Here is a 26,423-nt window from a genome sequence, read left to right as displayed (position 1 = left end):
TTTCTTTTACTATCTCATAGAGAAACTAACACAATTTTCAGGTTCAAAAAGGTCAACAGAACTTGGGATTCCCAGGCAGTCTCCCATGCTGGTACTTGCCAAGCCTTAAGCTGCAACGCTGCTGCGATCTGACAAGAGCATGCACATTCAGCTTAGAATGGCCGTTGACAGCAGCTGTTCAATTTGAACCTTCTTTTACTATCTCATAGAGAAACTAACACAATTTTCAGGTTCAAAAAGGTCAACGGAACTTGGGATTCCCTGCCAGTCTCCCATGCTTGTACTTGCCAAGCCTTATGCTGCTGCGATCTGACGAGAGCAGGCACATTCAGCTTAGAATGGCCGTTGACAGCAGCTGTTCAATTTGAACCTTCTTTTACTATCTCATAGAGAAACTAACACAATTTTCAGGTTCAAAAAGGTCAACGGAACTTGGGATTCCCAGCCAGTCTCCCATGCTGGTACTTTCCAAGCCTTAAGCTGCATTGCTGCTGCGATCTGACGAGAGCAGGCACATTCAGCTTAGAATGGCCGTTGACAGCAGCTGTTCAATTTGAACCTTCTTTTACTATCTCATAGAGAAACTAACACAATTTTCAGGTTCAAAAAGGTCAACAGAACGTGGGATTCCCAGCCAGTGTCCCATGCTGGTACTTGCCAAGCCTTAAGCTGCATTGCTGCTGCGATCTGACGAGAGCAGGCACATTCAGCTTAGAATGGCCGTTGACAGCAGCTGTTCAATTTGAACCTTCTTTTACTATCTCATAGAGAAACTAACACAATTTTCAGGTTCAAAAAGGTCAACAGAACTTGGGATTCCCAGCCAGTCTCCCATGCTGGTACTTGCCAAGCCTTAAGCTGCATCGCTGCTGCGATCCGACGAGAGCAGGCACATTCAGCTTAGAATGGCCGTTGACAGCAGCTGTTCAATTTGAACCTTCTTTTACTATCTCATAGAGAAACTAACACAATTTTCAGGTTCAAAAAGGTCAACAGAACTAGGGGTTCCCAGCCAGTCTCCCATGCTGGTACTTGCCAAACCTTAAGCTGCATTGCTGCTGCGATCTGACGAGAGCAGGCACATTCAGCTTAGAATGGCCGTTGACAGCAGCTGTTCAATTTGAACCTTCTTTTACCATCTTTGACAGAGAAACTAACAATTTTCAGGTTCAAAAAGGTCAACGGAACGTGGGATTCCCAGCCAGTCTCCCATGCTGGTACTTGCCAAGCCTTAAGCTGCATTGCTGCTGCGATCTGACGAGAGCAGGCACATTCAGCTTAGAATGGCCGTTGACAGCAGCTGCCTAATTTCTACTTTCTTTTACTATCTCATAGAGAAACTAACACAATTTTCATGTTCAAAAAGGTCAACAGAACTTGGGATTCCCAGCCAGTCTCCCATGCTGGTACTTGCCAAGCCTTAAGCTGCAACGCTGCTGCGATCTGACAAGAGCATGCACATTCAGCTTAGAATGGCCGTTGACAGCAGCTGTTCAATTTGAACCTTCTTTTACTATCTCATAAAGAAACTAACACATTTTCAGGTTCAAAAAGGTCAATGGAACTTGGGATTCCCAGCCAGTCTCCCATGCTGGTACTTGCCAAGCCTTAAGCTGCAACGCTGCTGCGATCTGACAAGAGCATGCACATTCAGCTTAGAATGGCCGTTGACAGCAGCTGTTCAATTTGAACCTTCTTTTACTATCTCATAGAGAAACTAACTCAATTTTCAGGTTCAAAAAGGTCAATGGAACTTGGGATTCCCAGCCAGTCTCCCATGCTGGTACTTGCCAAGCCTTAGCTTAGAATGGGCATTGACAGCAGCTGTTCAATTTGAACCTTCTTTTACTATCTCATAGAGAAACTAACACAATTTTCAGGTTAAAAAAAGGTCAACGGAACTTGGGATTCCCAGCCAGTCTCCCATGCTGGTACTTGCCAAGCCTTAAGCTGCATTGCTGCTGCGATCTGACGAGAGCAGGAACATTCAGCTTAGAATGGCTGTTGACAGCAGCTGTTCAATTTGAACCTTCTTTTAAGATCTTTGACAGAGAAACTAACAATTTTCAGGTTCAAAAAGGTCAACGGAACTTGGGATTCCCAGCCAGTCTCCCATGCTGGTACTTGCCAAGCCTTAAGCTGCATTGCTGCTGCGATCTGACGAGAGCAGGCACATTCAGCTTAGAATGGCCGTTGACAGCAGCTGCCTAATTTCTACTTTCTTTCACTATCTCATAGAGAAACTAACACAATTTTCAGGTTCAAAAAGGTCAAAAGAACTTAGGATTCCCAGCCAGTCTCCCATGCTGGTACTTGCGAAGCCTTAAGCTGCAACGCTGCTGCGATCTGACAAGAGCATGCACATTAAGCTTAGAATGGCCGTTGACAGCAGCTGTTCAATTTGAACCTTCTTTTACTATCTCATAGAGAAACTTACACAATTTTCAGGTTCAAAAAGGTCAACAGAACTTGGGATTCCCAGCCAGTCTCCCATGCTGGTACTCACCAAGCCTTAAGCTGCATCGCTGCTGCGATCTGACAAGAGCACGCACATTCAGCTTACAATGGCCGTTGACAGCAGCTGTTCAATTTGAACCTTCTTTTACTATCTCATAGAGAAACTAACACAATTTTCAGGTTCAAAAAGGTCAAAGGAACTTGGGATTCCCAGCCAGTCTCCCATGCTGGTACTTGCCAAGCCTTAAGCTGCATTGCTCCTGCAATCTGACAAGAGCAGGCACATTCAGCTTAGAATGGGCGTTGACAGCAGCTGTTCAATTTGAACCTTCTTTTACTATCTCATAGAGAAACTATCACAATTTTCAGGTTCAAAAAGGTCAACAGAACTTGAGATTCCCAGCCAGTCTCCCATGCTGGTACTTGCCAAGCCTTAAGCTGCATTGCTGCTGCGATCTGACGAGAGCAGGCACATTCAGCTTAGAATGGCCGTTGACAGCAGTTGTTCAATTTGAACCTTCTTTTACTATCTCATAGAGAAACTAACACAATTTTCAGGTTCAAAAAGGTCAACAGAACTTGGGATTCCCAGCCAGTCTCCCATGCTGGTACTTGCCAAGCCTTAAGCTGCATTGCTGCTGCGATCTGACGAGAGCAGGCACATTCAGCTTAGAATGGCCGTTGACAGCAGCTGTTCAATTTGAACCTTCTTTTACTATCTCATAGAGAAACTAACACAATTTTCAGGTTCAAAAAGGTCAACAGAACTTGGGATTCCCAGCCAGTCTCCCATGCTGGCACTTGCCAAGCCTTAAGCTGCATTGCTGCTGCGATCTGACGAGAGCAGGCACATTCAGCTTAGAATGGCTGTTGACAGCAGCTGTTCAGTTTGAACCTTCTTTTACTATCTCATAGAGAAACTAACACAATTTTCAGGTTCAAAAAGGTCAACGGAACTTGGGATTCCCAGCCAGTCTCCCATGCTGGTACTTGCCAAACCTTAAGCTGCATTGCTGCTGCGATCTGACGAGAGCAGGCACATTCAGCTTAGAATGGCCGTTGACAGCAGCTGTTCAATTTGAACCTTCTTTTACCATATTTGACAGAGAAACTAACAATTTTCAGGTTCAAAAAGGTCAACGGAATGTGGGATTCCCAGCCAGTCTCCCATGCTGGTACTTGCCAAGCCTTAAGCTGCATTGCTGCTGCGATCTGACGAGAGCAGGCACATTCAGCTTAGAATGGCCGTTGACAGCAGCTGCCTAATTTCTACTTTCTTTTACTATCTCATAGAGAAACTAACACAATTTTCAGGTTCAAAAAGGTCAACAGAACTTGGGATTCCCAGGCAGTCTCCCATGCTGGTACTTGCCAAGCCTTAAGCTGCAACGCTGCTGCGATCTGACAAGAGCATGCACATTCAGCTTAGAATGGCCGTTGACAGCAGCTGTTCAATTTGAACCTTCTTTTACTATCTCATAGAGAAACTAACACAATTTTCAGGTTCAAAAAGGTCAATGGAACTTGGGATTCCCTGCCAGTCTCCCATGCTGGTACTTGCCAAGCCTTAAGCTGCATTGCTGCTGCGATCTGACAAGAGCACACACATTCAGCTTAGAAGGGCCGTTGACAGCAGCTGTTCAATTTGAACCTTCTTTTACTATCTCATAGAGAAACTAACACAATTTTCAGGTTCAAAAAGGTCAACAGAACTTGGGATTCCCAGCCAGTCTCCCATGCTGGTACTTGCCAAGCCTTAAGCTGCATTGCTGCTGCGATCTGACGAGAGCAGGCACATTCAGCTTAGAATGGGCGTTGACAGCAGCTGTTCAATTTGAACCTTCTTTTACTATCTCATAGAGAAACTAACACAATTTTCAGGTTCAAAAAGGTCAACAGAACTTGGGATTCCCAGCCAGTCTCCCATGCTGGTACTTGCCAAACCTTAAGCTGCATTGCTGCTGCGATCTGACGAGAGCAGGCACATTCAGCTTAATATGGCCGTTGACAGCAGCTGTTCAATTTGAACCTTCTTTTACCATCTTTGACAGAGAAACTAACAATTTTCAGGTTCAAAAAGGTCAACGGAACGTGGGATTCCCAGCCAGTCTCCCATGCTGGTACTTGCCAAGCCTTAAGCTGCATTGCTGCTGCGATCTGACGAGAGCAGGCACATTCAGCTTAGAATGGCCGTTGACAGCAGCTGCCTAATTTCTACTTTCTTTTACTATCTCATAGAGAAACTAACACAATTTTCAGGTTCAAAAAGGTCAACAGAACTTGGGATTCCCAGCCAGTCTCCCATGCTGGTACTTGCCAAGCCTTAAGCTTCAACGCTGCTGCGATCTGACAAGAGCATGCACATTCAGCTTAGAATGGCCGTTGACAGCAGCTGTTCAATTTGAACCTTCTTTTACTATCTCATAGAGAAACTAACACATTTTCAGGTTCAAAAAGGTCAACGGAACTTGGGATTCCCAGCCAGTCTCCCATGCTGGTACTTGCCAAGCCTTAAGCTGCAACGCTGCTGCGATCTGACAAGAGCATGCACATTCAGCTTAGAATGGCCGTTGACAGCAGCTGTTCAATTTGAACCTTCTTTTACTATCTCATAGAGAAACTAACTCAATTTTCAGGTTCAAAAAGGTCAATGGAACTTGGGATTCCCAGCCAGTCTCCCATGCTGGTACTTGCCAAGCCTTAGCTTAGAATGGGCGTTGACAGCAGCTGTTCAATTTGAACCTTCTTTTACTATCTCATAGAGAAACTAACACAATTTTCAGGTTCAAAAAGGTCAACAGAACTTGGGATTCCCAGCCAGTCTCCCATGCTGGTACTTGCCAAACCTTAAGCTGCATTGCTGCTGCGATCTGACGAGAGCAGGCACATTCAGCTTAGAATGGCCGTTGACAGCAGCTGTTCAATTTGAACCTTCTTTTACTATCTCATAGAGAAACTAACACAATTTTCAGGTTCAAAAAGGTCAATGGAACTTGGGATTCCCTGCCAGTCTCCCATGCTGGTACTTGCCAAGCCTTAAGCTGCATTGCTGCTGCGATCTGACGAGAGCAGGCACATTCAGCTTAGAATGGCCATTGACAGCAGCTGTTCAATTTGAACCTTCTTTTACTATCTCATAGAGAAACTAACACAATTTTCATGTTCAAAAAGGTCAAGAGAACTTGGGATTCCCAGCCAGTCTCCCATGCTGGTACTTGCCAAGCCTTAAGCTGCAACGCTGCTGCGATCTGACAAGAGCATGCACATTCAGCTTAGAATGGCCGTTGACAGCAGCTGTTCAATTTGAACCTTCTTTTACTATCTCATAAAGAAACTAACACATTTTCACGTTCAAAAAGGTCAATGGAACTTGGGATTCCCAGCCAGTCTCCCATGCTGGTACTTGCCAAGCCTTAAGCTGCAACGCTGCTGCGATCTGACAAGAGCATGCACATTCAGCTTAGAATGGCCGTTGACAGCAGCTGTTCAATTTGAACCTTCTTTTACTATCTCATAGAGAAACTAACTCAATTTTCAGGTTCAAAAAGGTCAATGGAACTTGGGATTCCCAGCCAGTCTCCCATGCTGGTACTTGCCAAGCCTTAGCTTAGAATGGGCATTGACAGCAGCTGTTCAATTTGAACCTTCTTTTACTATCTCATAGAGAAACTAACACAATTTTCAGGTTAAAAAAAGGTCAACGGAACTTGGGATTCCCAGCCAGTCTCCCATGCTGGTACTTGCCAAGCCTTAAGCTGCATTGCTGCTGCGATCTGACGAGAGCAGGAACATTCAGCTTAGAATGGCTGTTGACAGCAGCTGTTCAATTTGAACCTTCTTTTAAGATCTTTGACAGAGAAACTAACAATTTTCAGGTTCAAAAAGGTCAACGGAACTTGGGATTCCCAGCCAGTCTCCCATGCTGGTACTTGCCAAGCCTTAAGCTGCATTGCTGCTGCGATCTGACGAGAGCAGGCACATTCAGCTTAGAATGGCCGTTGACAGCAGCTGCCTAATTTCTACTTTCTTTTACTATCTCATAGAGAAACTAACACAATTTTCAGGTTCAAAAAGGTCAACAGAACTTGGGATTCCCAGGCAGTCTCCCATGCTGGTACTTGCCAAGCCTTAAGCTGCAACGCTGCTGCGATCTGACAAGAGCATGCACATTCAGCTTAGAATGGCCGTTGACAGCAGCTGTTCAATTTGAACCTTCTTTTACTATCTCATAGAGAAACTAACACATTTTCAGGTTCAAAAAGGTCAACGGAACTTGGGATTCCCAGCCAGTCTCCCATGCTGGTACTTGCCAAGCCTTAAGCTGCATTGCTGCTGCGATCTGATGAGAGCAGGCACATTCAGCTTAGAATGGCCGTTGACAGCAGCTGTTCAATTTGAACCTTCTTTTACTATCTCATAGAGAAACTAACTCAATTTTCAGGTTCAAAAAGGTCAATGGAACTTGGGATTCCCAGCCAGTCTCCCATGCTGGTACTTGCCAAGCCTTAGCTTAGAATGGGCGTTGACAGCAGCTGTTCAATTTGAACCTTCTTTTACTATCTCATAGAGAAACTAACACAATTTTCAGGTTCAAAAAGGTCAACGGAACTTGGGATTCCCAGCCAGTCTCCCATGCTGGTACTTGCCAAGCCTTAAGCTGCATTGCTGCTGCGATCTGACGAGAGCAGGCACATTCAGCTTAGAATGGCCGTTGACAGCAGCTGTTCAATTTGAACCTTCTTTTACTATCTCATAGAGAAACTAATACAATTTTCAGGTTCAAAAGGGTCAACAGAACTTGGGATTCCCAGCCAGTCTCCCATGCTGGTACTTGCCAAGCCTTAAGCTGCATTGCTGCTGCGATCTGACGAGAGCAGGCACATTCAGCTTAGAATGGCCGTTGACAGCAGCTGTTCAATTTGAACCTTCTTTTACTATCTCATAGAGAAACTAACACAATTTTCAGGTTCAAAAAGGTCAATGGAACTTGGGATTCCCTGCCAGTCTCCCATGCTGGTACTTGCCAAGCCTTAAGCTGCATTGCTGCTGCGATCTGACAAGAGCACACACATTCAGCTTAGAAGGGCCGTTGACAGCAGCTGTTCAATTTGAACCTTCTTTTACTATCTCATAGAGAAACTAACACAATTTTCAGGTTCAAAAAGGTCAACAGAACTTGGGATTCCCAGCCAGTCTCCCATGCTGGTACTTGCCAAGCCTTAAGCTGCATTGCTGCTGCGATCTGACGAGAGCAGGCACATTCAGCTTAGAATGGGCGTTGACAGCAGCTGTTCAATTTGAACCTTCTTTTACTATCTCATAGAGAAACTAACACAATTTTCAGGTTCAAAAAGGTCAACAGAACTTGGGATTCCCAGCCAGTCTCCCATGCTGGTCCTTGCCAAACCTTAAGCTGCATTGCTGCTGCGATCTGACGAGAGCAGGCACATTCAGCTTAATATGGCCGTTGACAGCAGCTGTTCAATTTGAACCTTCTTTTACCATCTTTGACAGAGAAACTAACAATTTTCAGGTTCAAAAAGGTCAACGGAACGTGGGATTCCCAGCCAGTCTCCCATGCTGGTACTTGCCAAGCCTTAAGCTGCATTGCTGCTGCGATCTGACGAGAGCAGGCACATTCAGCTTAGAATGGCCGTTGACAGCAGCTGCCTAATTTCTACTTTCTTTTACTATCTCATAGAGAAACTAACACAATTTTCAGGTTCAAAAAGGTCAACAGAACTTGGGATTCCCAGCCAGTCTCCCATGCTGGTACTTGCCAAGCCTTAAGCTGCAACGCTGCTGCGATCTGACAAGAGCATGCACATTCAGCTTAGAATGGCCGTTGACAGCAGCTGTTCAATTTGAACCTTCTTTTACTATCTCATAGAGAAACTAACACATTTTCAGGTTCAAAAAGGTCAACGGAACTTGGGATTCCCAGCCAGTCTCCCATGCTGGTACTTGCCAAGCCTTAAGCTGCAACGCTGCTGCGATCTGACAAGAGCATGCACATTCAGCTTAGAATGGCCGTTGACAGCAGCTGTTCAATTTGAACCTTCTTTTACTATCTCATAGAGAAACTAACTCAATTTTCAGGTTCAAAAAGGTCAATGGAACTTGGGATTCCCAGCCAGTCTCCCATGCTGGTACTTGCCAAGCCTTAGCTTAGAATGGGCGTTGACAGCAGCTGTTCAATTTGAACCTTTTTTTACTATCTCATAGAGAAACTAACACAATTTTCAGGTTCAAAAAGGTCAACAGAACTTGGGATTCCCAGCCAGTCTCCCATGCTGGTACTTGCCAAACCTTAAGCTGCATTGCTGCTGCGATCTGACGAGAGCAGGCACATTCAGCTTAGAATGGCCGTTGACAGCAGCTGTTCAATTTGAACCTTCTTTTACTATCTCATAGAGAAACTAACACAATTTTCAGGTTCAAAAAGGTCAATGGAACTTGGGATTCCCTGCCAGTCTCCCATGCTGGTACTTGCCAAGCCTTAAGCTGCATTGCTGCTGCGATCTGACGAGAGCAGGCACATTCAGCTTTGAATGGCCATTGACAGCAGCTGTTCAATTTGAACCTTCTTTTACTATCTCATAGAGAAACTAACACAATTTTCATGTTCAAAAAGGTCAAGAGAACTTGGGATTCCCAGCCAGTCTCCCATGCTGGTACTTGCCAAGCCTTAAGCTGCAACGCTGCTGCGATCTGACAAGAGCATGCACATTCAGCTTAGAATGGCCGTTGACAGCAGCTGTTCAATTTGAACCTTCTTTTACTATCTCATAAAGAAACTAACACATTTTCACGTTCAAAAAGGTCAATGGAACTTGGGATTCCCAGCCAGTCTCCCATGCTGGTACTTGCCAAGCCTTAAGCTGCAACGCTGCTGCGATCTGACAAGAGCATGCACATTCAGCTTAGAATGGCCGTTGACAGCAGCTGTTCAATTTGAACCTTCTTTTACTATCTCATAGAGAAACTAACTCAATTTTCAGGTTCAAAAAGGTCAATGGAACTTGGGATTCCCAGCCAGTCTCCCATGCTGGTACTTGCCAAGCCTTAGCTTAGAATGGGCATTGACAGCAGCTGTTCAATTTGAACCTTCTTTTACTATCTCATAGAGAAACTAACACAATTTTCAGGTTAAAAAAAGGTCAACGGAACTTGGGATTCCCAGCCAGTCTCCCATGCTGGTACTTGCCAAGCCTTAAGCTGCATTGCTGCTGCGATCTGACGAGAGCAGGAACATTCAGCTTAGAATGGCTGTTGACAGCAGCTGTTCAATTTGAACCTTCTTTTAAGATCTTTGACAGAGAAACTAACAATTTTCAGGTTCAAAAAGGTCAACGGAACTTGGGATTCCCAGCCAGTCTCCCATGCTGGTACTTGCCAAGCCTTAAGCTGCATTGCTGCTGCGATCTGACGAGAGCAGGCACATTCAGCTTAGAATGGCCGTTGACAGCAGCTGCCTAATTTCTACTTTCTTTCACTATCTCATAGAGAAACTAACACAATTTTCAGGTTCAAAAAGGTCAAAAGAACTTAGGATTCCCAGCCAGTCTCCCATGCTGGTACTTGCGAAGCCTTAAGCTGCAACGCTGCTGCGATCTGACAAGAGCATGCACATTAAGCTTAGAATGGCCGTTGACAGCAGCTGTTCAATTTGAACCTTCTTTTACTATCTCATAGAGAAACTTACACACTTTTCAGGTTCAAAAAGGTCAACAGAACTTGGGATTCCCAGCCAGTCTCCCATGCTGGTACTTGCCAAGCCTTAAGCTGCATCGCTGCTGCGATCTGACAAGAGCACGCACATTCAGCTTACAATGGCTGTTGACAGCAGCTGTTCAATTTGAACCTTCTTTTACTATCTCATAGAGAAACTAACACAATTTTCAGGTTCAAAAAGGTCAACGGAACTTGGGATTCCCAGCCAGTCTCCCATGCTGGTACTTGCCAAGCCTTAAGCTGCATTGCTCCTGCAATCTGACAAGAGCAGGCACATTCAGCTTAGAATGGGCGTTGACAGCAGCTGTTCAATTTGAACCTTCTTTTACTATCTCATAGAGAAACTAACACAATTTTCAGGTTCAAAAAGGTCAACGGAACTTGAGATTCCCAGCCAGTCTCCCATGCTGGTACTTGCCAAGCCTTAAGCTGCATTGCTGCTGCGATCTGACGAGAGCAGGCACATTCAGCTTAGAATGGCCGTTGACAGCAGTTGTTCAATTTGAACCTTCTTTTACTATCTCATAGAGAAACTAACACAATTTTCAGGTTCAAAAAGGTCAACAGAACTTGGGATTCCCAGCCAGTCTCCCATGCTGGTACTTGCCAAGCCTTAAGCTGCATTGCTGCTGCGATCTGACGAGAGCAGGCACATTCAGCTTAGAATGGCCGTTGACAGCAGCTGTTCAATTTGAACCTTCTTTTACTATCTCATAGAGAAACTAACACAATTTTCAGGTTCAAAAAGGTCAACAGAACTTGGGATTCCCAGCCAGTCTCCCATGCTGGTACTTGCCAAGCCTTAAGCTGCATTGCTGCTGCGATCTGACGAGAGCAGGCACATTCAGCTTAGAATGGCTGTTGACAGCAGCTGTTCAGTTTGAACGTTCTTTTACTATCTCATAGAGAAACTAACACAATTTTCAGGTTCAAAAAGGTCAACGGAACTTGGGATTCCCAGCCAGTCTCCCATGCTGGTACTTGCCAAACCTTAAGCTGCATTGCTGCTGCGATCTGACGAGAGCAGGCACATTCAGCTTAGAATGGCCGTTGACAGCAGCTGTTCAATTTGAACCTTCTTTTACCATATTTGACAGAGAAACTAACAATTTTCAGGTTCAAAAAGGTCAACGGAATGTGGGATTCCCAGCCAGTCTCCCATGCTGGTACTTGCCAAGCCTTAAGCTGCATTGCTGCTGCGATCTGACGAGAGCAGGCACATTCAGCTTAGAATGGCCGTTGACAGTAGCTGCCTAATTTCTACTTTCTTTTACTATCTCATAGAGAAACTAACACAATTTTCAGGTTCAAAAAGGTCAACAGAACTTGGGATTCCCAGGCAGTCTCCCATGCTGGTACTTGCCAAGCCTTAAGCTGCAACGCTGCTGCGATCTGACAAGAGCATGCACATTCAGCTTAGAATGGCCGTTGACAGCAGCTGTTCAATTTGAACCTTCTTTTACTATCTCATAGAGAAACTAACTCAATTTTCAGGTTCAAAAAGGTCAATGGAACTTGGGATTCCCAGCCAGTCTCCCATGCTGGTACTTGCCAAGCCTTAGCTTAGAATGGGCGTTGACAGCAGCTGTTCAATTTGAACCTTCTTTTACTATCTCATAGAGAAACTAACACAATTTTCAGGTTCAAAAAGGTCAACGGAACTTGGGATTCCCAGCCAGTCTCCCATGCTGGTACTTGCCAAACCTTAAGCTGCATTGCTGCTGCGATCTGACGAGAGCAGGCACATTCAGCTTAGAATGGCCGTTGACAGCAGCTGTTCAATTTGAACCTTCTTTTACCATCTTTGACAGAGAAACTAACAATTTTCAGGTTCAAAAAGGTCAACAGAACATGGGATTCCCAGCCAGTCTCCCATGCTGGTACTTGCCAAGCCTTAAGCTGCATTGCTGCTGCGATCTGACGAGAGCAGGCACATTCAGCTTAGAATGGCCGTTGACAGCAGCTGCCTAATTTCTACTTTCTTTTACTATCTCATAGAGAAACTAACACAATTTTCAGGTTCAAAAAGGTCAACAGAACTTGGGATTCCCAGGCAGTCTCCCATGCTGGTACTTGCCAAGCCTTAAGCTGCAACGCTGCTGCGATCTGACAAGAGCATGCACATTCAGCTTAGAATGGCCGTTGACAGCAGCTGTTCAATTTGAACCTTCTTTTACTATCTCATAGAGAAACTAACACATTTTCAGGTTCAAAAAGGTCAACGGAACTTGGGATTCCCAGCCAGTCTCCCATGCTGGTACTTGCCAAGCCTTAAGCTGCATTGCTGCTGCGATCTGATGAGAGCAGGCACATTCAGCTTAGAATGGCCGTTGACAGCAGCTGTTTAATTTGAACCTTCTTTTACTATCTCATAGAGAAACTAACTCAATTTTCAGGTTCAAAAAGGTCAATGGAACTTGGGATTCCCAGCCAGTCTCCCATGCTGGTACTTGCCAAGCCTTAGCTTAGAATGGGCGTTGACAGCAGCTGTTCAATTTGAACCTTCTTTTACTATCTCATAGAGAAACTAACACAATTTTCAGGTTCAAAAAGGTCAACGGAACTTGGGATTCCCAGCCAGTCTCCCATGCTGGTACTTGCCAAGCCTTAAGCTGCATTGCTGCTGCGATCTGACGAGAGCAGGCACATTCAGCTTAGAATGGCCGTTGACAGCAGCTGTTCAATTTGAACCTTCTTTTACTATCTCATAGAGAAACTAATACAATTTTCAGGTTCAAAAGGGTCAACAGAACTTGGGATTCCCAGCCAGTCTCCCATGCTGGTACTTGCCAAGCCTTAAGCTGCATTGCTGCTGCGATCTGACGAGAGCAGGCACATTCAGCTTAGAATGGCCGTTGACAGCAGCTGTTCAATTTGAACCTTCTTTTACTATCTCATAGAGAAACTAACACAATTTTCAGGTTCAAAAAGGTCAATGGAACTTGGGATTCCCTGCCAGTCTCCCATGCTGGTACTTGCCAAGCCTTAAGCTGCATTGCTGCTGCGATCTGACAAGAGCACACACATTCAGCTTAGAAGGGCCGTTGACAGCAGCTGTTCAATTTGAACCTTCTTTTACTATCTCATAGAGAAACTAACACAATTTTCAGGTTCAAAAAGGTGAACAGAACTTGGGATTCCCAGCCAGTCTCCCATGCTGGTACTTGCCAAGCCTTAAGCTGCATTGCTGCTGCGATCTGACGAGAGCAGGCACATTCAGCTTAGAATGGCCGTTGACAGCAGCTGTTCAATTTGAACCTTCTTTTACTATCTCATAGAGAAACTAACACAATTTTCAGGTTCAAAAAGGTCAACAGAACTTGGGATTCCCAGCCAGTCTCCCATGCTGGTCCTTGCCAAACCTTAAGCTGCATTGCTGCTGCGATCTGACGAGAGCAGGCACATTCAGCTTAATATGGCCGTTGACAGCAGCTGTTCAATTTGAACCTTCTTTTACCATCTTTGACAGAGAAACTAACAATTTTCAGGTTCAAAAAGGTCAACGGAACGTGGGATTCCCAGCCAGTCTCCCATGCTGGTACTTGCCAAGCCTTAAGCTGCATTGCTGCTGCGATCTGACGAGAGCAGGCACATTCAGCTTAGAATGGCCGTTGACAGCAGCTGCCTAATTTCTACTTTCTTTTACTATCTCATAGAGAAACTAACACAATTTTCAGGTTCAAAAAGGTCAACAGAACTTGGGATTCCCAGCCAGTCTCCCATGCTGGTACTTGCCAAGCCTTAAGCTGCAACGCTGCTGCGATCTGACAAGAGCATGCACATTCAGCTTAGAATGGCCGTTGACAGCAGCTGTTCAATTTGAACCTTCTTTTACTATCTCATAGAGAAACTAACACATTTTCAGGTTCAAAAAGGTCAACGGAACTTGGGATTCCCAGCCAGTCTCCCATGCTGGTACTTGCCAAGCCTTAAGCTGCAACGCTGCTGCGATCTGACAAGAGCATGCACATTCAGCTTAGAATGGCCGTTGACAGCAGCTGTTCAATTTGAACCTTCTTTTACTATCTCATAGAGAAACTAACTCAATTTTCAGGTTCAAAAAGGTCAATGGAACTTGGGATTCCCAGCCAGTCTCCCATGCTGGTACTTGCCAAGCCTTAGCTTAGAATGGGCGTTGACAGCAGCTGTTCAATTTGAACCTTCTTTTACTATCTCATAGAGAAACTAACACAATTTTCAGGTTCAAAAAGGTCAACAGAACTTGGGATTCCCAGCCAGTCTCCCATGCTGGTACTTGCCAAACCTTAAGCTGCATTGCTGCTGCGATCTGACGAGAGCAGGCACATTCAGCTTAGAATGGCCGTTGACAGCAGCTGTTCAATTTGAACCTTCTTTTACTATCTCATAGAGAAACTAACACAATTTTCAGGTTCAAAAAGGTCAATGGAACTTGGGATTCCCTGCCAGTCTCCCATGCTGGTACTTGCCAAGCCTTAAGCTGCATTGCTGCTGCGATCTGACGAGAGCAGGCACATTCAGCTTAGAATGGCCATTGACAGCAGCTGTTCAATTTGAACCTTCTTTTACTATCTCATAGAGAAACTAACACAATTTTCATGTTCAAAAAGGTCAAGAGAACTTGGGATTCCCAGCCAGTCTCCCATGCTGGTACTTGCCAAGCCTTAAGCTGCAACGCTGCTGCGATCTGACAAGAGCATGCACATTCAGCTTAGAATGGCCGTTGACAGCAGCTGTTCAATTTGAACCTTCTTTTACTATCTCATAAAGAAACTAACACATTTTCACGTTCAAAAAGGTCAATGGAACTTGGGATTCCCAGCCAGTCTCCCATGCTGGTACTTGCCAAGCCTTAAGCTGCAACGCTGCTGCGATCTGACAAGAGCATGCACATTCAGCTTAGAATGGCCGTTGACAGCAGCTGTTCAATTTGAACCTTCTTTTACTATCTCATAGAGAAACTAACTCAATTTTCAGGTTCAAAAAGGTCAATGGAACTTGGGATTCCCAGCCAGTCTCCCATGCTGGTACTTGCCAAGCCTTAGCTTAGAATGGGCATTGACAGCAGCTGTTCAATTTGAACCTTCTTTTACTATCTCATAGAGAAACTAACACAATTTTCAGGTTAAAAAAAGGTCAACGGAACTTGGGATTCCCAGCCAGTCTCCCATGCTGGTACTTGCCAAGCCTTAAGCTGCATTGCTGCTGCGATCTGACGAGAGCAGGAACATTCAGCTTAGAATGGCTGTTGACAGCAGCTGTTCAATTTGAACCTTCTTTTAAGATCTTTGACAGAGAAAGTAACAATTTTCAGGTTCAAAAAGGTCAACGGAACTTGGGATTCCCAGCCAGTCTCCCATGCTGGTACTTGCCAAGCCTTAAGCTGCATTGCTGCTGCGATCTGACGAGAGCAGGCACATTCAGCTTAGAATGGCCGTTGACAGCAGCTGCCTAATTTCTACTTTCTTTCACTATCTCATAGAGAAACTAACACAATTTTCAGGTTCAAAAAGGTCAACAGAACTTGGGTTTCCCAGCCAGTCTCCCATGCTGGTACTTGCCAAGCCTTAAGCTGCATCGCTGCTGCGATCTGACAAGAGCACGCACATTCAGCTTACAATGGCCGTTGACAGCAGCTGTTTAATTTGAACCTTCTTTTACTATCTCATAGAGAAACTAACACAATTTTCAGGTTTAAAAAGGTCAACGGAACTTGGAATTCCCAGCCAGTCTCCCATGCTGGTACTTGCCAAGCCTTAAGCTGCATTGCTCCTGCAATCTGACAAGAGCAGGCACATTCAGCTTAGAATGGGCGTTGACAGCAGCTGTTCAATTTGAACCTTCTTTTACTATCTCATAGAGAAACTAACACAATTTTCAGGTTCAAAAAGGTCAACGGAACTTGAGATTCCCAGCCAGTCTCCCATGCTGGTACTTGCCAAGCCTTAAGCTGCATTGCTGCTGCGATCTGACGAGAGCAGGCACATTCAGCTTAGAATGGCCGTTGACAGCAGTTGTTCAATTTGAACCTTCTTTTACTATCTCATAGAGAAACTAACACAATTTTCAGGTTCAAAAAGGTCAACAGAACTTGGGATTCCCAGCCAGTCTCCCATGCTGGTACTTGCCAAGCCTTAAGCTGCATTGCTGCTGCGATCTGACGAGAGCAGGCACATTCAGCTTAGAATGGCCGTTGACAGCAGCTGTTCAATTTGAACCTTCTTTTACTATCTCATAGAGAAACTAACACAATTTTCAGGTTCAAAAAGGTCAACAGAACTTGGGATTCCCAGACAGTCTCCCATGCTGGTACTTGCCAAGCCTTAAGCTGCATTGCTGCTGCGATCTGACGAGAGCAGGCACATTCAGCTTAGAATGGCCGTTGATAGCAGCTGTTCAGTTTGAACCTTCTTTTACTATCTCATAGAGAAACTAACACAATTTTCAGGTTCAAAAAGGTCAACGGAACTTGGGATTCCGAGCCAGTCTCCCATGCTGGTACTTGCCAAACCTTAAGCTGCATTGCTGCTGCGATCTGACGAGAGCAGGCACATTCAGCTTAGAATGGCCGTTGACAGCAGCTGTTCAATTTGAACCTTCTTTTACCATATTTGACAGAGAAACTAACAATTTTCAGGTTCAAAAAGGTCAACGGAATGTGGGATTCCCAGCCAGTCTCCCATGCTGGTACTTGCCAAGCCTTAAGCTGCATTGCTGCTGCGATCTGACGAGAGCAGGCACATTCAGCTTAGAATGGCCGTTGACAGCAGCTGCCTAATTTCTACTTTCTTTTACTATCTCATAGAGAAACTAACACAATTTTCAGGTTCAAAAAGGTCAACAGAACTTGGGATTCCCAGCCAGTCTCCCATGCTGGTACTTGCCAAGCCTTAAGCTGCAACGCTGCTGCGATCTGACAAGAGCATGCACATTCAGCTTAGAATGGCCGTTGACAGCAGCTGTTCAATTTGAACCTTCTTTTACTATCTCATAGAGAAACTAACTCAATTTTCAGGTTCAAAAAGGTCAATGGAACTTGGGATTCCCAGCCAGTCTCCCATGCTGGTACTTGCCAAGCCTTAGCTTAGAATGGGCGTTGACAGCAGCTGTTCAATTTGAACCTTCTTTTACTATCTCATAGAGAAACTAACACAATTTTCAGGTTCAAAAAAGTCAACGGAACTTGGGATTCCCAGCCAGTCTCCCATGCTGGTACTTGCCAAACCTTAAGCTGCATTGCTGCTGCGATCTGACGAGAGCAGGCACATTCAGCTTAGAATGGCCGTTGACAGCAGCTGTTCAATTTGAACCTTCTTTTACCATCTTTGACAGAGAAACTAACAATTTTCAGGTTCAAAAAGGTCAACAGAACATGGGATTCCCAGCCAGTCTCCCATGCTGGTACTTGCCAAGCCTTAAGCTGCATTGCTGCTGCGATCTGACGAGAGCAGGCACATTCAGCTTAGAATGGCCGTTGACAGCAGCAGCCTAATTTCTACTTTCTTTTACTATCTCATAGAGAAACTAACACAATTTTCAGGTTCAAAAAGGTCAACAGAACTTGGGATTCCCAGGCAGTCTCCCATGCTGGTACTTGCCAAGCCTTAAGCTGCAACGCTGCTGCGATCTGATGAGAGCAGGCACATTCAGCTTAGAATGGCCGTTGACAGCAGCTGTTCAATTTGAACCTTCTTTTACTATCTCATAGAGAAACTAACACAATTTTCAGGTTCAAAAAGGTCAATGGAACTTGGGATTCCCTGCCAGTCTCCCATGCTGGTACTTGCCAAGCCTTAAGCTGCATTGCTGCTGCGATCTGACGAGAGCAGGCACATTCAGCTTAGAATGGCCGTTGACAGCAGCTGTTCAATTTGAACCTTCTTTTACTATCTCATAGAGAAACTAACACATTTTCAGGTTCAAAAAGGTCAACGGAACTTGGGATTCCCAGCCAGTCTCCCATGCTGGTACTTGCCAAGCCTTAAGCTGCATTGCTGCTGCGATCTGATGAGAGCAGGCACATTCAGCTTAGAATGGCCGTTGACAGCAGCTGTTCAATTTGAACCTTCTTTTACTATCTCATAGAGAAACTAACACAATTTTCAGGTTCAAAAAGGTCAATGGAACTTGGGATTCCCTGCCAGTCTCCCATGCTGGTACTTGCCAAGCCTTAAGCTGCATTGCTGCTGCGATCTGACAAGAGCACACACATTCAGCTTAGAAGGGCCGTTGACAGCAGCTGTTCAATTTGAACCTTCTTTTACTATCTCATAGAGAAACTAACACAATTTTCAGGTTCAAAAAGGTCAACAGAACTTGGGATTCCCAGCCAGTCTCCCATGCTGGTACTTGCCAAGCCTTAAGCTGCATTGCTGCTGCGATCTGACGAGAGCAGGCACATTCAGCTTAGAATGGGCGTTGACAGCAGCTGTTCAATTTGAACCTTCTTTTACTATCTCATAGAGAAACTAACACAATTTTCAGGTTCAAAAAGGTCAACAGAACTTGGGATTCCCTGCCAGTCTCCCATGCTGGTACTTGCCAAGCCTTAAGCTGCATTGCTGCTGCGATCTGACAAGAGCACACACATTCAGCTTAGAAGGGCCGTTGACAGCAGCTGTTCAATTTGAACCTTCTTTTACTATCTCATAGAGAAACTAACACAATTTTCAGGTTCAAAAAGGTCAACAGAACTTGGGATTCCCAGCCAGTCTCCCATGCTGGTACTTGCCAAACCTTAAGCTGCATTGCTGCTGCGATCTGACGAGAGCAGGCACATTCAGCTTAATATGGCCGTTGACAGCAGCTGTTCAATTTGAACCTTCTTTTACCATCTTTGACAGAGAAACTAACAATTTTCAGGTTCAAAAAGGTCAACGGAACGTGGGATTCCCAGCCAGTCTCCCATGCTGGTACTTGCCAAGCCTTAAGCTGCATTGCTGCTGCGATCTGACGAGAGCAGGCACATTCAGCTTAGAATGGCCGTTGACAGCAGCTGCCTAATTTCTACTTTCTTTTACTATCTCATAGAGAAACTAACACAATTTTCAGGTTCAAAAAGGTCAACAGAACTTGGGATTCCCAGCCAGTCTCCCATGCTGGTACTTGCCAAGCCTTAAGCTGCAACGCTGCTGCGATCTGACAAGAGCATGCACATTCAGCTTAGAATGGCCGTTGACAGCAGCTGTTCAATTTGAACCTTCTTTTACTATCTCATAGAGAAACTAACACATTTTCAGGTTCAAAAAGGTCAACGGAACTTGGGATTCCCAGCCAGTCTCCCATGCTGGTACTTGCCAAGCCTTAAGCTGCAACGCTGCTGCGATCTGACAAGAGCATGCACATTCAGCTTAGAATGGCCGTTGACAGCAGCTGTTCAATTTGAACCTTCTTTTACTATCTCATAGAGAAACTAACTCAATTTTCAGGTTCAAAAAGGTCAATGGAACTTGGGATTCCCAGCCAGTCTCCCATGCTGGTACTTGCCAAGCCTTAGCTTAGAATGGGCGTTGACAGCAGCTGTTCAATTTGAACCTTCTTTTACTATCTCATAGAGAAACTAACACAATTTTCAGGTTCAAAAAGGTCAACAGAACTTGGGATTCCCAGCCAGTCTCCCATGCTGGTACTTGCCAAGCCTTAAGCTGCATTGCTGCTGCGATCTGACGAGAGCAGGCACATTCAGCTTAGAATGGCCGTTGACAGCAGCTGTTCAATTTGAACCTTCTTTTACTATCTCATAGAGAAACTAACACAATTTTCAGGTTCAAAAAGGTCAACAGAACTTGGGATTCACAGCCAGTCTCCCATGCTGGTTTTTGCCAAGCCTTAAGCTGCATTGCTGCTGCGATCTGACGAGAGCAGGCACATTCAGCTGAGAATGGCCGTTGACAGCAGCTGTTCAATTTGAACCTTCTTTTACCATCTTTGACAGAGAAACTAACAATTTTCAGGTTCAAAAAGGTCAACGGAACTTGGGATTCCCAGCCAGTCTCCCATGCTGGTACTTGCCAAGCCTTAAGCTGCATTGCTGCTGCGATCTGACGAGAGCAGGCACATTCAGCTTAGAATGGCCGTTGACAGCAGCTGCCTAATTTCTACTTTGTTTTACTATCTCATAGAGAAACTAACACAATTGTCAGGTTCAAAAAGGTCAAGAGAACTTGGGATTCCCAGCCAGACTCCCATGCTGGTACTTGCCAAGCCTTAAGCTGCAACGCTGCTGCGATCTGACAAGAGCATGCACATTCAGCTTAGAATGGCAGTTGACAGCAGCTGTTCAATTTGAACCTTCTTTTACTATCTCATAGAGAAACTAACACAATTTTCAGGTTCAAAAAGTCAATGGAACTTGGGATTCCCAGCCAGTCTCCCATGCTGGTACTTGCCAAGCCTTAAGCTGCATTGCTGCTGCGATCTGACGAGAGCAGGCGCATTCAGCTTAGAATGGCCGTTGACAGCAGCTGTTCAATTTGAACCTTCTTTTACTATCTCATAGAGAAACTAACACAATTTTCAGGTTAAAAAAAGGTCAACGGAACTTATGATTCCCAGCCAGTCTCCCATGCTGGTACTTGCCAAGCCTTAAGCTGCATTGCTGCTGCGATCTGACGAGAGCAGGCACATTCAGCTTAGAATGGCCGTTGACAGCAGCTGTTCAATTTGAACCTTCTTTTACTATCTCATAGAGAAACTAACACAATTTTCAGGTTCAAAAAGGTCAACGGAACTTGGGACTCCCAGCCAGTCTCCCATGCTGGTACTTGCCAAGCCTTAAGCTGCATTGCTTCTGCGATCTGACGAGAGCAGGCACATTAAGCTTAGTAGAATGGCCGTTGACAGCAGTTGTTCAATTTGAACCTTCTTTTACTATCTCATAGAGAAACTAACACGATTTTCAGGTTCAAAAATGTCAACAGAACTTGGGATTCCCAGCCAGTCTCCCATGCTGGTACTTGCAAAGCCTTAAGCTGCATTGCTGCTGCGATCTGACCAGAGCATGCACATTCAGCTTAGAATGGCTGTTGACAGCAGCTGTTCAATTTGAACATTCTTTTACTATCTCATAGAGAAACTAACACAATTTTCAGGTTCAAAAAGGTCAATGGAACTTGGGATTCCCAGCTAGTCTCCCATGCTGGTACTTGCCAAGCCTTAAGCTGCATTGCTGCTGCGATCTGACAAGAGCATGCACATTCAGCTTAGAATGGCCGTTGACAGCAGCTGTTCAATTTGAACCTTCTTTTACTATCTCATAGAGAAACTAACTCAATTTTCAGGTTCAAAAAGGTCAATGGAACTTGGGATTCCCAGCCAGTCTCCCATGCTGGTACTTGCCAAGCCTTAGCTTAGAATGGGCGTTGACAGCAGCTGTTCAATTTGAACCTTCTTTTACTATCTCATAGAGAAACTAACACAATTTTCAGGTTCAAAAAGGTCAACGGAACTTGGGATTCCCAGCCAGTCTCCCATGCTGGTACTTGCCAAACCTTAAGCTGCATTGCTGCTGCGATCTGACGAGAGCAGGCACATTCAGCTTAGAATGGCCGTTGACAGCAGCTGTTCAATTTGAACCTTCTTTTACCATCTTTGACAGAGAAACTAACAATTTTCAGGTTCAAAAAGGTCAACAGAACATGGGATTCCCAGCCAGTCTCCCATGCTGGTACTTGCCAAGCCTTAAGCTGCATTGCTGCTGCGATCTGACGAGAGCAGGCACATTCAGCTTAGAATGGCCGTTGACAGCAGCTGCCTAATTTCTACTTTCTTTTACTATCTCATAGAGAAACTAACACAATTTTCAGGTTCAAAAAGGTCAACAGAACTTGGGATTCCCAGGCAGTCTCCCATGCTGGTACTTGCCAAGCCTTAAGCTGCAACGCTGCTGCGATCTGACAAGAGCATGCACATTCAGCTTAGAATGGCCGTTGACAGCAGCTGTTCAATTTGAACCTTCTTTTACTATCTCATAGAGAAACTAACACATTTTCAGGTTCAAAAAGGTCAACGGAACTTGGGATTCCCAGCCAGTCTCCCATGCTGGTACTTGCCAAGCCTTAAGCTGCATTGCTGCTGCGATCTGATGAGAGCAGGCACATTCAGCTTAGAATGGCCGTTGACAGCAGCTGTTCAATTTGAACCTTCTTTTACTATCTCATAGAGAAACTAACTCAATTTTCAGGTTCAAAAAGGTCAATGGAACTTGGGATTCCCAGCCAGTCTCCCATGCTGGTACTTGCCAAGCCTTAGCTTAGAATGGGCGTTGACAGCAGCTGTTCAATTTGAACCTTCTTTTACTATCTCATAGAGAAACTAATACAATTTTCAGGTTCAAAAAGGTCAACAGAACTTGGGATTCCCAGCCAGTCTCCCATGCTGGTACTTGCCAAGCCTTAAGCTGCATTGCTGCTGCGATCTGACGAGAGCAGGCACATTCAGCTTAGAATGGCCGTTGACAGCAGCTGTTCAATTTGAACCTTCTTTTACTATCTCATAGAGAAACTAACACAATTTTCAGGTTCAAAAAGGTCAATGGAACTTGGGATTCCCTGCCAGTCTCCCATGCTGGTACTTGCCAAGCCTTAAGCTGCATTGCTGCTGCGATCTGACAAGAGCACACACATTCAGCTTAGAAGGGCCGTTGACAGCAGCTGTTCAATTTGAACCTTCTTTTACTATCTCATAGAGAAACTAACACAATTTTCAGGTTCAAAAAGGTCAACAGAACTTGGGATTCCCAGCCAGTCTCCCATGCTGGTACTTGCCAAGCCTTAAGCTGCATTGCTGCTGCGATCTGACGAGAGCAGGCACATTCAGCTTAGAATGGGCGTTGACAGCAGCTGTTCAATTTGAACCTTCTTTTACTATCTCATAGAGAAACTAACACAATTTTCAGGTTCAAAAAGGTCAACAAAACTTGGGATTCCCAGCCAGTCTCCCATGCTGGTACTTGCCAAACCTTAAGCTGCATTGCTGCTGCGATCTGACGAGAGCAGGCACATTCAGCTTAATATGGCCGTTGACAGCAGCTGTTCAATTTGAACCTTCTTTTACCATCTTTGACAGAGAAACTAACAATTTTCAGGTTCAAAAAGGTCAACGGAACGTGGGATTCCCAGCCAGTCTCCCATGCTGGTACTTGCCAAGCCTTAAGCTGCATTGCTGCTGCGATCTGACGAGAGCAGGCACATTCAGCTTAGAATGGCCGTTGACAGCAGCTGCCTAATTTCTACTTTCTTTTACTATCTCATAGAGAAACTAACACAATTTTCAGGTTCAAAAAGGTCAACAGAACTTGGGATTCCCAGCCAGTCTCTCATGCTGGTACTTGCCAAGCCTTAAGCTGCAACGCTGCTGCGATCTGACAAGAGCATGCACATTCAGCTTAGAATGGCCGTTGACAGCAGCTGTTCAATTTGAACCTTCTTTTACTATCTCATAGAGAAACTAACACATTTTCAGGTTCAAAAAGGTCAACGGAACTTGGGATTCCCAGCCAGTCTCCCATGCTGGTACTTGCCAAGCCTTAAGCTGCAACGCTGCTGCGATCTGACAAGAGCATGCACATTCAGCTTAGAATGGCCGTTGACAGCAGCTGTTCAATTTGAACCTTCTTTTACTATCTCATAGAGAAACTAACTCAATTTTCAGGTTCAAAAAGGTCAATGGAACTTGGGATTCCCAGCCAGTCTCCCATGCTGGTACTTGCCAAGCCTTAGCTTAGAATGGGCGTTGACAGCAGCTGTTCAATTTGAACCTTCTTTTACTATCTCATAGAGAAACTAACACAATTTTCAGGTTCAAAAAGGTCAACAGAACTTGGGATTCCCAGCCAGTCTCCCATGCTGGTACTTGCCAAACCTTAAGCTGCATTGCTGCTGCGTTCTGACGAGAGCAGGCACATTCAGCTTAGAATGGCCGTTGACAGCAGCTGTTCAATTTGAACCTTCTTTTACTATCTCATAGAGAAACTAACTCAATTTTCAGGTTCAAAAAGGTCAATGGAACTTGGGATTCCCAGCCAGTCTCCCATGCTGGTACTTGCCAAGCCTTAGCTTAGAATGGGCGTTGACAGCAGCTGTTCAATTTGAACCTTCTTTTACTATCTCATAGAGAAACTAACACAATTTTCAGGTTCAAAAAGGTCAACGGAACTTGGGATTCCCAGCCAGTCTCCCATGCTGGTACTTGCCAAACCTTAAGCTGCATTGCTGCTGCGATCTGACGAGAGCAGGCACATTCAGCTTAGAATGGCCGTTGACAGCAGCTGTTCAATTTGAACCTTCTTTTACCATCTTTGACAGAGAAACTAACAATTTTCAGGTTCAAAAAGGTCAAGAGAACATGGGATTCCCAGCCAGTCTCCCATGCTGGTACTTGCCAAGCCTTAAGCTGCATTGCTGCTGCGATCTGACGAGAGCAGGCACATTCAGCTTAGAATGGCCGTTGACAGCAGCTGCCTAATTTCTACTTTCTTTTACTATCTCATAGAGAAACTAACACAATTTTCAGGTTCAAAAAGGTCAACAGAACTTGGGATTCCCAGGCAGTCTCCCATGCTGGTACTTGCCAAGCCTTAAGCTGCAACGCTGCTGCGATCTGACAAGAGCATGCACATTCAGCTTAGAATGGCCGTTGACAGCAGCTGTTCAATTTGAACCTTCTTTTACTATCTCATAGAGAAACTAACACATTTTCAGGTTCAAAAAGGTCAACGGAACTTGGGATTCCCAGCCAGTCTCCCATGCTGGTACTTGCCAAGCCTTAGCTTAGAATGGGCGTTGACAGCAGCTGTTCAATTTGAACCTTCTTTTACTATCTCATAGAGAAACTAACACAATTTTCAGGTTCAAAAAGGTCAACGGAACTTGGGATTCCCAGCCAGTCTCCCATGCTGGTACTTGCCAAGCCTTAAGCTGCATTGCTGCTGCGATCTGACGAGAGCAGGCACATTCAGCTTAGAATGGCCGTTGACAGCAGCTGTTCAATTTGAACCTTCTTTTACTATCTCATAGAGAAACTAATACAATTTTCAGGTTCAAAAAGGTCAACAGAACTTGGGATTCCCAGCCAGTCTCCCATGCTGGTACTTGCCAAGCCTTAAGCTGCATTGCTGCTGCGATCTGACGAGAGCAGGCACATTCAGCTTAGAATGGCCGTTGACAGCAGCTGTTCAATTTGAACCTTCTTTTACTATCTCATAGAGAAACTAACACAATTTTCAGGTTCAAAAAGGTCAATGGAACTTGGGATTCCCTGCCAGTCTCCCATGCTGGTACTTGCCAAGCCTTAAGCTGCATTGCTGCTGCGATCTGACAAGAGCACACACATTCAGCTTAGAAGGGCCGTTGACAGCAGCTGTTCAATTTGAACCTTCTTTTACTATCTCATAGAGAAACTAACACAATTTTCAGGTTCAAAAAGGTCAACAGAACTTGGGATTCCCAGCCAGTCTCCCATGCTGGTACTTGCCAAGCCTTAAGCTGCATTGCTGCTGCGATCTGAAGAGAGCAGGCACATTCAGCTTAGAATGGGCGTTGACAGCAGCTGTTCAATTTGAACCTTCTTTTACTATCTCATAGAGAAACTAACACAATTTTCAGGTTCAAAAAGGTCAACAGAACTTGGGATTCCCAGCCAGTCTCCCATGCTGGTACTTGCCAAACCTTAAGCTGCATTGCTGCTGCGATCTGACGAGAGCAGGCACATTCAGCTTAATATGGCCGTTGACAGCAGCTGTTCAATTTGAACCTTCTATTACCATCTTTGACAGAGAAACTAACAATTTTCAGGTTCAAAAAGGTCAACGGAACGTGGGATTCCCAGCCAGTCTCCCATGCTGGTACTTGCCAAGCCTTAAGCTGCATTGCTGCTGCGATCTGACGAGAGCAGGCACATTCAGCTTAGAATGGCCGTTGACAGCAGCTGCCTAATTTCTACTTTCTTTTACTATCTCATAGAGAAACTAACACAATTTTCAGGTTCAAAAAGGTCAACAGAACTTGGGATTCCCAGCCAGTCTCCCATGCTGGTACTTGCCAAGCCTTAAGCTGCAACGCTGCTGCGATCTGACAAGAGCATGCACATTCAGCTTAGAATGGCCGTTGACAGCAGCTGTTCAATTTGAACCTTCTTTTACTATCTCATAGAGAAACTAACACATTTTCAGGTTCAAAAAGGTCAACGGAACTTGGGATTCCCAGCCAGTCTCCCATGCTGGTACTTGCCAAGCCTTAAGCTGCAACGCTGCTGCG

At 45.0% G+C, this 26,423-nt stretch overlaps 69 pseudogenes; all 69 read right to left on the bottom strand.

The window, feature by feature from the left end:
• Positions 1-420: 420 nt before the first annotated feature.
• LOC140084342 (5S ribosomal RNA) lies at positions 421-539 on the bottom strand (annotated as a pseudogene).
• Positions 540-609: 70 nt separating this feature from the next.
• On the bottom strand, positions 610-728 carry LOC140096123 (5S ribosomal RNA; annotated as a pseudogene).
• A 70-nt stretch (positions 729-798) lies between these two features.
• LOC140083636 (5S ribosomal RNA) lies at positions 799-917 on the bottom strand (annotated as a pseudogene).
• A 70-nt stretch (positions 918-987) lies between these two features.
• Positions 988-1,106, bottom strand: LOC140090841 (5S ribosomal RNA; annotated as a pseudogene).
• A 70-nt stretch (positions 1,107-1,176) lies between these two features.
• LOC140088659 (5S ribosomal RNA) lies at positions 1,177-1,295 on the bottom strand (annotated as a pseudogene).
• Positions 1,296-1,890: 595 nt separating this feature from the next.
• LOC140090512 (5S ribosomal RNA) lies at positions 1,891-2,009 on the bottom strand (annotated as a pseudogene).
• Positions 2,010-2,079: 70 nt separating this feature from the next.
• On the bottom strand, positions 2,080-2,198 carry LOC140099015 (5S ribosomal RNA; annotated as a pseudogene).
• A 637-nt stretch (positions 2,199-2,835) lies between these two features.
• On the bottom strand, positions 2,836-2,954 carry LOC140084660 (5S ribosomal RNA; annotated as a pseudogene).
• Positions 2,955-3,024: 70 nt separating this feature from the next.
• Positions 3,025-3,143, bottom strand: LOC140079800 (5S ribosomal RNA; annotated as a pseudogene).
• A 70-nt stretch (positions 3,144-3,213) lies between these two features.
• On the bottom strand, positions 3,214-3,332 carry LOC140092840 (5S ribosomal RNA; annotated as a pseudogene).
• A 70-nt stretch (positions 3,333-3,402) lies between these two features.
• Positions 3,403-3,521, bottom strand: LOC140086294 (5S ribosomal RNA; annotated as a pseudogene).
• A 70-nt stretch (positions 3,522-3,591) lies between these two features.
• Positions 3,592-3,710, bottom strand: LOC140098344 (5S ribosomal RNA; annotated as a pseudogene).
• A 448-nt stretch (positions 3,711-4,158) lies between these two features.
• On the bottom strand, positions 4,159-4,277 carry LOC140093177 (5S ribosomal RNA; annotated as a pseudogene).
• A 70-nt stretch (positions 4,278-4,347) lies between these two features.
• Positions 4,348-4,466, bottom strand: LOC140089492 (5S ribosomal RNA; annotated as a pseudogene).
• Positions 4,467-4,536: 70 nt separating this feature from the next.
• Positions 4,537-4,655, bottom strand: LOC140088657 (5S ribosomal RNA; annotated as a pseudogene).
• A 594-nt stretch (positions 4,656-5,249) lies between these two features.
• Positions 5,250-5,368, bottom strand: LOC140088373 (5S ribosomal RNA; annotated as a pseudogene).
• A 784-nt stretch (positions 5,369-6,152) lies between these two features.
• LOC140090511 (5S ribosomal RNA) lies at positions 6,153-6,271 on the bottom strand (annotated as a pseudogene).
• A 70-nt stretch (positions 6,272-6,341) lies between these two features.
• LOC140099014 (5S ribosomal RNA) lies at positions 6,342-6,460 on the bottom strand (annotated as a pseudogene).
• Positions 6,461-6,718: 258 nt separating this feature from the next.
• LOC140100081 (5S ribosomal RNA) lies at positions 6,719-6,837 on the bottom strand (annotated as a pseudogene).
• A 217-nt stretch (positions 6,838-7,054) lies between these two features.
• On the bottom strand, positions 7,055-7,173 carry LOC140099013 (5S ribosomal RNA; annotated as a pseudogene).
• A 70-nt stretch (positions 7,174-7,243) lies between these two features.
• On the bottom strand, positions 7,244-7,362 carry LOC140079799 (5S ribosomal RNA; annotated as a pseudogene).
• Positions 7,363-7,621: 259 nt separating this feature from the next.
• LOC140093175 (5S ribosomal RNA) lies at positions 7,622-7,740 on the bottom strand (annotated as a pseudogene).
• Positions 7,741-7,999: 259 nt separating this feature from the next.
• Positions 8,000-8,118, bottom strand: LOC140088655 (5S ribosomal RNA; annotated as a pseudogene).
• A 594-nt stretch (positions 8,119-8,712) lies between these two features.
• LOC140088372 (5S ribosomal RNA) lies at positions 8,713-8,831 on the bottom strand (annotated as a pseudogene).
• Positions 8,832-9,615: 784 nt separating this feature from the next.
• LOC140090510 (5S ribosomal RNA) lies at positions 9,616-9,734 on the bottom strand (annotated as a pseudogene).
• Positions 9,735-9,804: 70 nt separating this feature from the next.
• Positions 9,805-9,923, bottom strand: LOC140099010 (5S ribosomal RNA; annotated as a pseudogene).
• Positions 9,924-10,560: 637 nt separating this feature from the next.
• Positions 10,561-10,679, bottom strand: LOC140083028 (5S ribosomal RNA; annotated as a pseudogene).
• Positions 10,680-10,749: 70 nt separating this feature from the next.
• Positions 10,750-10,868, bottom strand: LOC140079798 (5S ribosomal RNA; annotated as a pseudogene).
• A 70-nt stretch (positions 10,869-10,938) lies between these two features.
• On the bottom strand, positions 10,939-11,057 carry LOC140081802 (5S ribosomal RNA; annotated as a pseudogene).
• A 70-nt stretch (positions 11,058-11,127) lies between these two features.
• On the bottom strand, positions 11,128-11,246 carry LOC140086293 (5S ribosomal RNA; annotated as a pseudogene).
• Positions 11,247-11,316: 70 nt separating this feature from the next.
• On the bottom strand, positions 11,317-11,435 carry LOC140098343 (5S ribosomal RNA; annotated as a pseudogene).
• A 406-nt stretch (positions 11,436-11,841) lies between these two features.
• On the bottom strand, positions 11,842-11,960 carry LOC140086292 (5S ribosomal RNA; annotated as a pseudogene).
• Positions 11,961-12,030: 70 nt separating this feature from the next.
• Positions 12,031-12,149, bottom strand: LOC140087769 (5S ribosomal RNA; annotated as a pseudogene).
• A 258-nt stretch (positions 12,150-12,407) lies between these two features.
• On the bottom strand, positions 12,408-12,526 carry LOC140100069 (5S ribosomal RNA; annotated as a pseudogene).
• Positions 12,527-12,743: 217 nt separating this feature from the next.
• On the bottom strand, positions 12,744-12,862 carry LOC140099009 (5S ribosomal RNA; annotated as a pseudogene).
• Positions 12,863-12,932: 70 nt separating this feature from the next.
• On the bottom strand, positions 12,933-13,051 carry LOC140079797 (5S ribosomal RNA; annotated as a pseudogene).
• A 259-nt stretch (positions 13,052-13,310) lies between these two features.
• Positions 13,311-13,429, bottom strand: LOC140091771 (5S ribosomal RNA; annotated as a pseudogene).
• Positions 13,430-13,688: 259 nt separating this feature from the next.
• Positions 13,689-13,807, bottom strand: LOC140088654 (5S ribosomal RNA; annotated as a pseudogene).
• A 594-nt stretch (positions 13,808-14,401) lies between these two features.
• On the bottom strand, positions 14,402-14,520 carry LOC140088371 (5S ribosomal RNA; annotated as a pseudogene).
• Positions 14,521-15,304: 784 nt separating this feature from the next.
• On the bottom strand, positions 15,305-15,423 carry LOC140090509 (5S ribosomal RNA; annotated as a pseudogene).
• Positions 15,424-15,493: 70 nt separating this feature from the next.
• Positions 15,494-15,612, bottom strand: LOC140099008 (5S ribosomal RNA; annotated as a pseudogene).
• Positions 15,613-16,060: 448 nt separating this feature from the next.
• Positions 16,061-16,179, bottom strand: LOC140083026 (5S ribosomal RNA; annotated as a pseudogene).
• A 70-nt stretch (positions 16,180-16,249) lies between these two features.
• On the bottom strand, positions 16,250-16,368 carry LOC140079795 (5S ribosomal RNA; annotated as a pseudogene).
• Positions 16,369-16,438: 70 nt separating this feature from the next.
• Positions 16,439-16,557, bottom strand: LOC140083366 (5S ribosomal RNA; annotated as a pseudogene).
• A 70-nt stretch (positions 16,558-16,627) lies between these two features.
• LOC140094673 (5S ribosomal RNA) lies at positions 16,628-16,746 on the bottom strand (annotated as a pseudogene).
• A 70-nt stretch (positions 16,747-16,816) lies between these two features.
• LOC140098342 (5S ribosomal RNA) lies at positions 16,817-16,935 on the bottom strand (annotated as a pseudogene).
• A 595-nt stretch (positions 16,936-17,530) lies between these two features.
• LOC140087768 (5S ribosomal RNA) lies at positions 17,531-17,649 on the bottom strand (annotated as a pseudogene).
• A 70-nt stretch (positions 17,650-17,719) lies between these two features.
• On the bottom strand, positions 17,720-17,838 carry LOC140082211 (5S ribosomal RNA; annotated as a pseudogene).
• A 258-nt stretch (positions 17,839-18,096) lies between these two features.
• LOC140100057 (5S ribosomal RNA) lies at positions 18,097-18,215 on the bottom strand (annotated as a pseudogene).
• Positions 18,216-18,474: 259 nt separating this feature from the next.
• On the bottom strand, positions 18,475-18,593 carry LOC140093174 (5S ribosomal RNA; annotated as a pseudogene).
• A 259-nt stretch (positions 18,594-18,852) lies between these two features.
• LOC140089491 (5S ribosomal RNA) lies at positions 18,853-18,971 on the bottom strand (annotated as a pseudogene).
• Positions 18,972-19,041: 70 nt separating this feature from the next.
• On the bottom strand, positions 19,042-19,160 carry LOC140088653 (5S ribosomal RNA; annotated as a pseudogene).
• A 594-nt stretch (positions 19,161-19,754) lies between these two features.
• LOC140079794 (5S ribosomal RNA) lies at positions 19,755-19,873 on the bottom strand (annotated as a pseudogene).
• Positions 19,874-20,132: 259 nt separating this feature from the next.
• LOC140099007 (5S ribosomal RNA) lies at positions 20,133-20,251 on the bottom strand (annotated as a pseudogene).
• A 448-nt stretch (positions 20,252-20,699) lies between these two features.
• On the bottom strand, positions 20,700-20,818 carry LOC140093062 (5S ribosomal RNA; annotated as a pseudogene).
• A 787-nt stretch (positions 20,819-21,605) lies between these two features.
• Positions 21,606-21,724, bottom strand: LOC140086291 (5S ribosomal RNA; annotated as a pseudogene).
• A 70-nt stretch (positions 21,725-21,794) lies between these two features.
• LOC140087767 (5S ribosomal RNA) lies at positions 21,795-21,913 on the bottom strand (annotated as a pseudogene).
• Positions 21,914-22,171: 258 nt separating this feature from the next.
• LOC140100045 (5S ribosomal RNA) lies at positions 22,172-22,290 on the bottom strand (annotated as a pseudogene).
• A 217-nt stretch (positions 22,291-22,507) lies between these two features.
• On the bottom strand, positions 22,508-22,626 carry LOC140079793 (5S ribosomal RNA; annotated as a pseudogene).
• Positions 22,627-22,885: 259 nt separating this feature from the next.
• Positions 22,886-23,004, bottom strand: LOC140093173 (5S ribosomal RNA; annotated as a pseudogene).
• Positions 23,005-23,074: 70 nt separating this feature from the next.
• On the bottom strand, positions 23,075-23,193 carry LOC140094601 (5S ribosomal RNA; annotated as a pseudogene).
• Positions 23,194-23,263: 70 nt separating this feature from the next.
• Positions 23,264-23,382, bottom strand: LOC140088652 (5S ribosomal RNA; annotated as a pseudogene).
• Positions 23,383-23,976: 594 nt separating this feature from the next.
• On the bottom strand, positions 23,977-24,095 carry LOC140084903 (5S ribosomal RNA; annotated as a pseudogene).
• Positions 24,096-24,312: 217 nt separating this feature from the next.
• On the bottom strand, positions 24,313-24,431 carry LOC140086290 (5S ribosomal RNA; annotated as a pseudogene).
• Positions 24,432-25,025: 594 nt separating this feature from the next.
• Positions 25,026-25,144, bottom strand: LOC140099006 (5S ribosomal RNA; annotated as a pseudogene).
• Positions 25,145-25,214: 70 nt separating this feature from the next.
• On the bottom strand, positions 25,215-25,333 carry LOC140079792 (5S ribosomal RNA; annotated as a pseudogene).
• A 259-nt stretch (positions 25,334-25,592) lies between these two features.
• LOC140096108 (5S ribosomal RNA) lies at positions 25,593-25,711 on the bottom strand (annotated as a pseudogene).
• Positions 25,712-25,781: 70 nt separating this feature from the next.
• Positions 25,782-25,900, bottom strand: LOC140089490 (5S ribosomal RNA; annotated as a pseudogene).
• A 70-nt stretch (positions 25,901-25,970) lies between these two features.
• LOC140088650 (5S ribosomal RNA) lies at positions 25,971-26,089 on the bottom strand (annotated as a pseudogene).
• Between the last annotated feature and the right edge of the window lie 334 nt (positions 26,090-26,423).

Source organism: Engystomops pustulosus, chromosome 9 (assembly GCF_040894005.1).
Source record: "Engystomops pustulosus chromosome 9, aEngPut4.maternal, whole genome shotgun sequence".
Lineage (NCBI taxonomy): Eukaryota > Metazoa > Chordata > Amphibia > Anura > Leptodactylidae > Engystomops > Engystomops pustulosus.
The sequence above is the reverse complement of the archived record's forward strand: the minus strand, read 5'-3'. Positions and strand labels throughout refer to the sequence as shown.